The sequence below is a fragment of the Sciurus carolinensis genome, chromosome 1, assembly GCF_902686445.1.
Source record: "Sciurus carolinensis chromosome 1, mSciCar1.2, whole genome shotgun sequence".
Lineage (NCBI taxonomy): Eukaryota > Metazoa > Chordata > Mammalia > Rodentia > Sciuridae > Sciurus > Sciurus carolinensis.
In genome coordinates, this window is record NC_062213.1 from 128,178,819 (window position 1) to 128,189,104 (window position 10,286).

Consider the following 10,286-nt stretch of genomic DNA (forward strand, 5'->3'; position numbering starts at 1 on the left):
TAAATGAACCTCTTTCCTTTATAAAATGTATCCAGTATCAGGGATTTTGTTATAGCAACACAAGATGGGCCAAGATATTCCCAAATCTTTAATTTTATCCCCAATGGATGGGAGTTAAATTGGTGAAACTTTTCTGAAAATCAAACTAACTATATTGCTTTTAATAGTTCATGTACTTTAGTTCCTCCCCTTCCCTCTGGTCCTTTGAGACCTGAAAGGGCTGAGTCCACCATTGGGCAGATGCCTCAGGTGTCCCACCCATGAGGAGCTCTCCCAATGGGAATCTGGTCCCAAAAAGGCACCTCTGGGAGCTAAGGGATACTCAAGGTTGTAGCCAGAGTTAAGTTGATGTGCCTTGAGGTAGTATGAGGTACTGGTATTTAAAAGATTATGGTATCTGAAACCACAGTGTTAAAAAAATGGAACTTTTTCTATAACATTGAAGATCTTTCCATTGATGTTCCTAGAAATAAGGATCTCTAATTTGAATAATAAGAACATGAAAGAGCTTAAGAATTCTACAAACCAGCTGTGAAATACCCAGATAGACTATGTAAGGATATCTATAACAGAAAGTTATTTCGTTCTTATCCAGATCTTCCTGATAGGGAAAAAAGAAAAAATGTCCCTTATATCAGGGCTGAGACATGGCAAATAAAGAAAATGAACTGTCCTGTGAAGGCCACCTGCCTGAGAGATTTTTTTTTTCTTTTTTTTTTTTTTATTGTATACAAATGGGATACATGTTGTTTCTCTATTTGTACATAGAGTCAATGCATACCATTTGTGTAATCATACGTTTACATAGGGCAATGATGTTTATTTTTTTTCCCTTCCCCCCCACCCCTCCCACCCCTCTTTTCCCTCTATACAGTCCTTCTTTCCTTCATTCTTACCGCTCTCCTTATCCCTAACCCTAAACCTAACCTTAAACCTAATGCTAACCCCTCCCACCCCCCATTATATGTCCTCATCCGCTTATCAGCGAGATCATTTGTCCTTTAGTTTTTTGAGATTGGCTTATCTCACTTAGCATGATGTCCTCCAATTTCGTCCATTTGCCTACAAATGCCATAATTTTGTCATTCTTCATTGCGGAGTAATATTCCATTGTATATATATGCCACAGTTTCTTTATCCATTCATCAACTGAAGGGCATCTAGGTTGGTTCCACAATCTGGCTATGGTGAATTGAGCAGCAATGAACATTGATGTGGCTGTATCTCTGTAGTATGCTGATTTTAAGTCCTTTGGGTATAGACCAAGGAGTGGGATAGTTGGGTCAAATGGTGTTTCCATTCCAAGCTTTCTGAGGAATCTCCACACTGCTTTCCAGAGTGGCTGCACTAATTTGCAACCCCACCAGCAATGTATGAGTGTACCTTTCTCCCCACATGCTCGCCAACACCTATTGTTGCTTGTATTCTTGATAATCGCCATTCTAATTGGGGTGAGATGAAATCTTAGGGTAGTTTTGATTTGCATTTCCCTTATTACTAGGGATGTTGAACATTTTTTCATATATCTGTTGATTACTTGTACATCTTCTTCTGTGAAGTGTCTGTTCATTTCCTTAGCCCATTTGTTGATTGGATTATTTGTATTCTTCGTGTAGAGTTTTTTGAGTTCTTTATAGATTCTGGAAATTAGCGCTCTATCTGAGGTATGGTTGGCAAAGATATTCTCCCACTCTGTAGGCTCTCTCTTCACATTGCTGATAGTTTCCTTTGCTGAGAGAAAGCTTTTAAGTTTGAATCTATCCCAGTTGTTGATTCTTGCTTTTATTTCTTGTGCTATGGGAGTCCTGTTAAGGAAGTCTGATCCTAAGCCAACAAGTTGAAGATTTGGACCTACTTTTTCTTCTATAAGATGCAGGGTCTCTGGTCTGATTCCGAGGTCCTTGATCCATTTTGAGTTGAGTTTTGTGTAGGGTGAGAGATAGGGGTTTAATTTCATTCTGTTGCATATGGTTTTCCAGTTTTCCCAGCACCATTTGTTGAAGAGGCTATCTTTTCTCCATTGCATATTTTTGGCACCTTTGTCTACTATGAGAAAATTGTATTTATTTGGGTTTGTGTCCATGTCCTCCATTCTGTACCATTGATCTACCTGTCTATTTTGGTGCCAATACCATGCCGTTTTTGTTACTATTGCTTTGTAGTAGAGTTGAAGATCTGGTATTGCAATACCCCCTGCTTCGCTCTTTCTACTGAGGATTGCTTTAGCTAATCTAGGTTTTTTACTCTTCCAGATGAATTTCATAATTGCTTGCTCTATTTCTGCAAGGTACATCATTGGGATTTTAATTGGAATTGCATTGAATCTGTATAGCACTTTAGGTAGTATAGCCATTTTGACAATATTAATTCTGCCTATCCAGGAACATGGGAGATCTTTCCATCTTCTAAGGTTTTCTTTAATTTCTTTCTTTAGTGTTCTGTAGTTCTCATTGTAGAGGTCTTTCACCTCTTTTGTGAGATTGATTCCCAAGTATTTTATTTTTTTCGATGCTATTGTGAATGGGGTAGTTTTCCTAATTTCTCTTTCTGAAGATTCATCACTTATGTATAAAAATGCATTGGATTTATGAGCATTGATCTTGTAACCTGCTACTTTACTGAATTCACTTATGAGTCCTAAAAGTTTTCTGGTGGAATTTCCAGGTTCCTCTAAATATATAATCATGTCATCAGCAAACAGGGATAGTTTGAGTTCTTCTTTTCCTATTCGTATCCCTTTAATTTCTTTGGTTTGTCTGATTGCTCTGGCTAGAGTCTCAAGGATGATGTTGAATAGAAGCGGTGAAAGAGGGCATCCCTGCCTTGTTCCAGTTTTTAGAGGGAACGCTTTCAGTTTTTCACCATTTAGAATGATATTAGCCATGGGCTTAGCGTAGATTGCCTTTATAATGTTAAGAAATGTTCCCACTACCCCAATTTTTTCTAGTGTTTTGAGCATGAAGGGATGCTGTATTTTATCGAATGCTTTTTCTGCATCTATTGAAATAATCATGTGATTCTTAACTTTAAGTCTGTTGATATGGTGAATGACATTTATTGATTTCCGAATGTTGAACCAACCTTGCATCCCTGGGATAAAACCCACTTGATCGTGGTGCACTATCTTTTTAATATATATTTGTATGCGATTTGCTAAAATTTTGTTGAGAATTTTTGCGTCGATGTTCATTAAGGATATTGGTCTGAAATTTTCTTTCCTCGATGTGTCTCTGTCTGGTTTAGGTATCAGGGTGATATTGGCTTCATAGAACGAGTTTGGGAGGGTTCCCTCCTCTTCTATTTCATGGAATAGTTTGAGGAGTATTGGAATGAGCTCTTCTTTAAAGGTTTTGTAGACTCGGCTGAGAACCCATCTGGTCCTGGACTTTTCTTTTTTTTTTTTTTTTCTGTTTTCTTTTTTTTTTTTTTTTACGTTTACATAGGGTAATGATGTTTATTTTATTTTTCCCCTCCCCCCCACCCCTCCCACCCCTCTTTTCCCTCTACACAGTCCTTCTTTCCTTCATTCTTACCGCTGGTCCTGGACTTTTCTTTGTTGGTAGGCTTTTGATGACCTCTTCTATTTCATTGCTTGAAATTGGTTTGTTTAAGTTGTGTATGTCCTCTTCGTTCAGTTTAGGTAATTCATATGTCTCTAGAAATTTGTTGATGTCTTCGAGGTTTTTTGTTTTGTTGGAGTATAGATTTTTGAAATAGCTTCTAATTATGTTTTGTATTTCACTCGTGTCTGTTGTGATGTTTCCTTGTTCATTCCGAATTTTAGTAATTTGAGTTTTCTCCCTCTTTCTCTTTGTTAGTGTGGCTAAGGGTTTATCAATTTTGTTTATTTTTTCAAAGAACCAACTATTTATTTTGTTAATTTTTCCAATTGTTTCTTTTGTTTCAATTTCGTTGATTTCGGCTCTGATTTTAACTATTTCCTGTCTTCTACTACTTTTGGTATTGTTCTGCTCTTCTTTTTCTAGCGCTTTGAGCTGTAGTGTTAAGTCGTTTATTTGTGGATTTCTACTTCTTTTTTTGAATGCGCCCCATGAAATAAATCTTCCTCTAAGTACTGCTTTCATAGTGTCCCAGAGATTTTGATATGATGTGTCTTTGTTCTCGTTTACTTCTAGGAATTTTTTTATTTCCCTCCTGATGTCTTCTGTTATCCATTCATCATATAATAGTGTATTATTTAATCTCCAGGTATTGGAGAAGTTTCTGTTTTTTATTCTGTCATTTATTTCTAATTTCAATCCATTATGATCTGATAGAGTACAAGGTAGTATCTCTATCTTCTTGTATTTGCTGACAGTAGCTTTGTGGCATAAAATATGGTCTATTTTAGAGAAGGATCCATGTGCTGCTGAGAAGAAAGTGTATTCGTTCTTTGTTGGATGGTATATTCTATATATGTCCATTAAGTCTAAATTGTTGATTGTGTTGTTGAGATCTATAGTTTCTTTATTCAATTTTTGTTTGGACGATCTATCCAGTGGTGAGAGAGGTGTGTTAAAATCGCCTAGTATTATTGTGTTGTGGTCTATTTGATTTCTGGAATTGAGAAGGATTTGTTTGACGTACGTGGATGAGCCAATGTTCGGGGCATAGATATTTATGATTGTTATGTCTTGCTGATTTATGCTTCCCTTAAGCAGCATGTAATGTCCTTCTTTATCCCTTCTGACTAGTTTTGGTTTGAAGTCCACATTATCTGAAATGAGGATGGATACTCCAGCTTTTTTGCTGTGTCCATGTGCATGGTATGTTTTTCCCCATCCTTTCACCTTTAGTCTATGGGTGTCTCTTTCTATGAGATGAGTCTCTTGCAGGCAGCATATTGTTGTATTTTTCTTTTTAATCCAATCTGCCAGTCTGTGTCTTTTGATTGATGAATTCAGGCCATTAACATTCAGGGTTATTATTGTGATATGATTTGTATTCCCAGTCAATTGACTCATATTTGTTTTTGACATGATTTGGTTTCTCCTTTATTTGGCTATTCCTTTAGGCTAGCGCCTCCTGTTGCTGATTTGCATCGTTGTTTTCATCTCTTCCTCATGGAATATTTTGCTGAGAATGTTCTGTAATGCTGGCTTTCTTTTTGTAAATTCCTTTAGCTTTTGTTTATCATGGAAGGATCTTATTTCATCGTCAAATTTGAAGGTAAGTTTTGCTGGGTATAAGATTCTTGGTTGGCATCCGTTTTCTTTCAGGGCTTGGTATATGTTGTTCCAGGCCCTTCTAGCTTTTAGGGTCTGGATTGAAAAATCTGCTGATATTCTTATTGGCTTCCCTCTGAATGTAATTTGATTCTTTTCTCTCGCGGCCTTTAAAATTCTGTCTTTATTTTGTATGTTAGGTATTTTCATAATAATGTGCTTTGGTGTGGGTCTGTTGTAATTTTGTATGTTTGGAGTCCTATAAGCCTCTTGTACTTGGTTTTCCATTTCATTCTTCAGATTTGGGAAATTTTCTGATATTATTTCATTGAACAGATTGTTCATTCCTTTGGTTTGTTTCTCTAAGTCTTCCTCAATCCCAATAATTCTCAAATTTGGCCTTTTCATGATATCCCATAATTCTTGTAGATTCTGTTCATGATTTCTTACCATCTTTTCTGTTTGGCCAACTTTGCTTTCAAGATTAAATAATTTGTCTTCAATGTCTGAGGTTCTGTCTTCCAGGTGTTCTATCCTATTGGTTTTGCTTTCTATGGAGTTTTTAACTTGGTTTATTGTTTCCTTCATTTCAAGTATTTCAGTTTGTTTTTTTTTTTTCAGTATCTCTAACTCTTTATTGAAATGATCTCTTGCTTCCCATATTTGGTCTTTTAACTGTTGATTGGTGCGATCATTTAATGCCTGCATTTGCTCTTTCATCTCCTCCTTCAATGCCTGCATTTGCTCTTTCATCTCCTCATTAGCTTCCCTGATTGTTTTAATTACGTACATTCTGAACTCCCTTTCTGACATTTCTTCTGCTGTGCTGTCATTGGGTTTTATTGATGTAGTATCTAGGTTTGTTTGGGACATTTTCTTCCCTTGTTTTCTCATATTGGTCAGCTGTCAGTGGGACCCTGAGATATTGCAGTTTTCTGCTATTGGCTTATAGTGTCCCGGTAGATTTCCAGTGTATCACCTCCCAGCCTTCAGTAGCCTGATGTCTTGGAGGAATCTGATAAAGCAGCGCATCCGAAGAAAACTGCCCCTAGCCCCCTACTGGTTCCATGGTTTGGAACTGGCTCTGTGCGGAAAGGCTCTCATGTGGGCCTGCACCGTGCAGCTGGCCGTGTGGGAGGAGCCCACTGCCGGAGTGTGGAAGGCTACCTTGGGAAGACTCTAGCTGCCCTGCCCGGCTCCGATAAGCCACCTCTATCTGGGCCTGCCACCCGGGCTGAGCTTTACCCAGTGGGCAGACTCACCTGTGGCTCTATTTCAGTCCGAGTCTCTCAATGCCTCCCCTTCTTAACTCCTGGGTTCTGGAGCGACTGGGGGTGCAGTCACCCTCTAGGCCGCCATCTTGGATCACCCCGTGAAGAGAGCCTGCAGCCGGAGTGGGCAGAGCCACCTGAAGAGGTCTCTGGCTGCCCTGCCCTGATCCCAGAGGCTGCTTGCGGATCAAAGCTCTCCGTTGGTTCGGGGGCTTGTGGCTGGTTCTATGTAGAAAACCTCTCACTGGGTGGTCTGGTCTGAGAAGCTAGCCTTGAAAGGCACCTCCCACCGCAGGGGACCAGGCTACTTGGGGAGGTCTCTGGCTGCCCTATCCTGGTCCCTGAAGCTGCTTGCGTGCCGGAGTATGCTGCGCTGCACTGGCTCCGGGACTCGGAGCTTGTTCTGGTCAGAAAGGCTCTCACTAGTGGGCCAGTTCCGTTCCGAGAAACTGGAGAAGCTGGCTGTGTGGGCGGGGCCCACCGCCGGAGTGCGCAGGGCTGCCTGTGGATGACTCTAGCTGCCCTGCCCGGCTCCGATAGGCCACCTCTATCTGGGCCTGCCACCCGGGCCGAGCTTTACCCAGTGGGCAGACTCACCTGTGGCTCTATTTCAGTCTGAGTCTCTCAATGCCTCCCCTTCTTAACTCCTGGGTTCTGGAGCGACTGGGGGTGCAGTCTCCCTCTAGGCCGCCATCTTGGATTGCCCCCGATAAAGTCTGCCTGAGAGATTATGACAAGATAGTTGAATATATCTGGTTAACTCCAGTGGGTCTGATTATTCACAGACAGAAAGTCCATCATTAAAATATAGTGCTCTTTTCCCTGAGGATTCTTGGGATCATGAAATGATGACACAAACATTGTTCAGCAGGAATTTGAAATTGAATGTAGCTTCAATGCAGAGAAAAATAAGTGTCAGTGAACTTGCAGCTTACTTGGTGAGGATAGCAGATCTTGGAGTTTGATGGACTGACTTCCTGTACTCACCAATAGTTTACAGGAAGAAAAACAATACATCTCACTTGGCTGCTGTGTAGACTTATTATCTCATGTAAAATCACTACATAAAAGCAAACTTGAGGAACATGCAATAGTTTAAACCAGCTTCAAGAAGTGATAAAAAGTTGATGGTCAGACTATCTTCAGAACAAATGATAAATTATGGGCATATTCAAATTTTAAAATAATAATTAAGTGGACTGAGTGGGGGAAACTATCTTATTTTGGTTTCAGAATATACTGGCAATACAGTTAAAGATGTAAATGTTTATTTATTGCAGCTCATTGAGAGATTTCATCTATGAAAGAGCATTTGGTTATTCAAGCAACCCATGACTATATGATTTCCAGGAAAAGGTCATCTGAGAATTGTGAACTTTGGAAGAAATTGAAACCATTTTTGTCTTTTAAAAGCCACATAATGAACTCACTAATGAAACTCTTAACAATATATTTCATATTAAAATAGAAATATATCCAAAAGGAGTAGCATTCAATTCAACAAGGTGAAAGTACATGATGAAGATCATTTGATTCTGCTGCATTCAGGATTTATATGTTATTTGATAGCACTGTTTAAGAACTACTGGGTCTTAGTGAAATCCTGCATATTGCATAGAAATATAACTTGTACTATATGAGAAAATATGACATTACTAGGAACCAAAAAGATCAATTTTCATTAATTTTTTAAAGATAATATTTCATTAGAAAATAGTAAAGCATGCGTAGCTATTTTTGTTGTGGAAAGGATTTTGAAAGTTTAAAATTGCATAATAAATAATCAATATTAAAAAATTGTCCACACTGAGATACTGTGTATGGAAATACCTTAATTATTAAAAAGTTAATTTATTAAGATACCAATATCTATTTTTAAAATTATAAAACAAACCATGCATCTGTCCTGATAAAATAATAAAAATAAGTCAGGGATTTATAATCATGTAGAGTATTGTTGAAACTTATTCTGTACCATTTTTAGAACTACAGAATATTTTTATTCTCTTCCTTTGCCAGAATCATCATGTCATGTACATATATGTTACCCCTCTATAAAAGGAAAAGATGAGTGTGTATTTGTAGGAATGCTTAATCAAAAATTAGGGTGGAATTGGCTAGTTTATGTTCACTTTTTTATTATATATACATTTCTAATATTTTCATTTCTGCATTTTTCCTCATTTGAGAAAATTCACTATTCTAAAAAACAGTTCACAAACTTTGATCAGTCAATCCAGCTGCAAAACTGGAAATAAACAGAAAATATGAAATAAAAAATACAAAGATTTATGCCTAATGAACTTAAGATAGAAAAAATATTATTTTTAAACTACTGAAAATGATGCTTTTAAGACTTTATAACAATTTGAGAAAATGCTCAAAATATAATGTTATCTAAAAAAACGAAAAGGCAATATACATTCTCAACCACAAAGCTACAGGTATGTCTGTATGGTTATTCACATATATATATGTGATACGACATTAAAGAAAGCATACCAAAATATCCACAATGGTCCTTTCTGTGTGTTGGAAACTTAAGCAGTTTTTATTTTCTTACATTTTCTATGTTTTCCAAAATGTCTATAATTAAGGTTTTCTACGTGATCAGGAGATAATTTCTCTGAAAAGAAATGAAAAGAGAAAAGCAGTCCTAGAAAAGCTCTTTATACCACTATTAGCTGACAACAGAGTGATAACCATGTGCAGCCCAGGCACAGCATAAACAGCAAATGAGAACTCATGGTTCAAAGGTTTTGATGTATACATGGTGCCTTTTAGCCATGACATGTTAGATTACAGGAGCCTAGATAGGGACCTTTAAAGGACCCCTCTAGATTCTCATCTCATTCCAACAAAAAATCAGTCTCAAAGAGGGAGAAAAATCTTTTTTTATTAGAAGTTGGCTGTACTAAAATGGGTTGAGTTATCTGTGTGGGTGGAAATTTGTTTGGTTAGAGATTGAATTTTTGATTTGCATCCAATCCTCTCTAATGATCCATTTAAGGAAAGAGAAATACTCCCACATGGTATCAGCATACAAAGTTGAGAAACCTGCAACTCTCTGAGTTTATCTAACAAATGGGCCCATCCTTGACTCAGCCTGCTCAAGTCAGGAGCCTTGCAGGAATGCAGTGAGCTCCTGAAACAGATACATGAGCTCTTATATCATCACCAAAACATCTTTGCTGAATGGCAGCGTTGAGCCCCGACACGCAGAACAGCCTGGATACAATTCTCAGGGTGCAAGTCAGCTTAGAGTGACTGCCTCCCTATTAAGAATATCACATTTCCCAATGACATGTCCTCCCTCACCACCCTGCCCCAATTCCTATCTGTTTCCTGACTGGGCCTAAAGTCTCTTTGACGAGGACAAAATACTTCATTGATTGTTGAGAGGCAGCCTGAATTAAAGTGCATACCCCATAAAATGACTTAAATTTCTACCAGGCTGAAGCCTGTTTCCTGAAAGCAGAGGAGAGAGATGGGGGAGTATGTGGAGAAGAGAGCTAGCTATCTGGAGAAAAGCAAAGGACCCAGAAAGAAGAATCTAGGGACAAAGACAAGGCTGGTCTACTTTAGAACTAGGTCAAGGGTCATCTCTAGCTCACAGTTATTAGGCGTCCTTCTGCCCTCCGCCTCCCACATTAACACAGAGCACCTTCCAACATGACCTGCTTTTTCAGCCCAGAGAGACCCAGAGAAGGTCTACAAGAAAGCAGACACCCGAATTTGCCTTTTGTTCATGAAGGTCATGGAGAGAAGTTTCACTTTATGTTGCCATGAAGAGCCACGAACTATGTAGGCATCAATCAGCTTTGCAAATCTTTTTACCTCTCTAGACCGC

At 38.5% G+C, this 10,286-nt stretch overlaps 1 pseudogene; it reads left to right on the forward strand.

Annotated features, from left to right (window-relative positions):
* The first annotated feature begins 390 nt into the window (after positions 1-390).
* Positions 391-7,740, forward strand: LOC124958525 (KATNB1-like protein 1; annotated as a pseudogene).
* Positions 7,741-10,286: the final 2,546 nt, after the last annotated feature.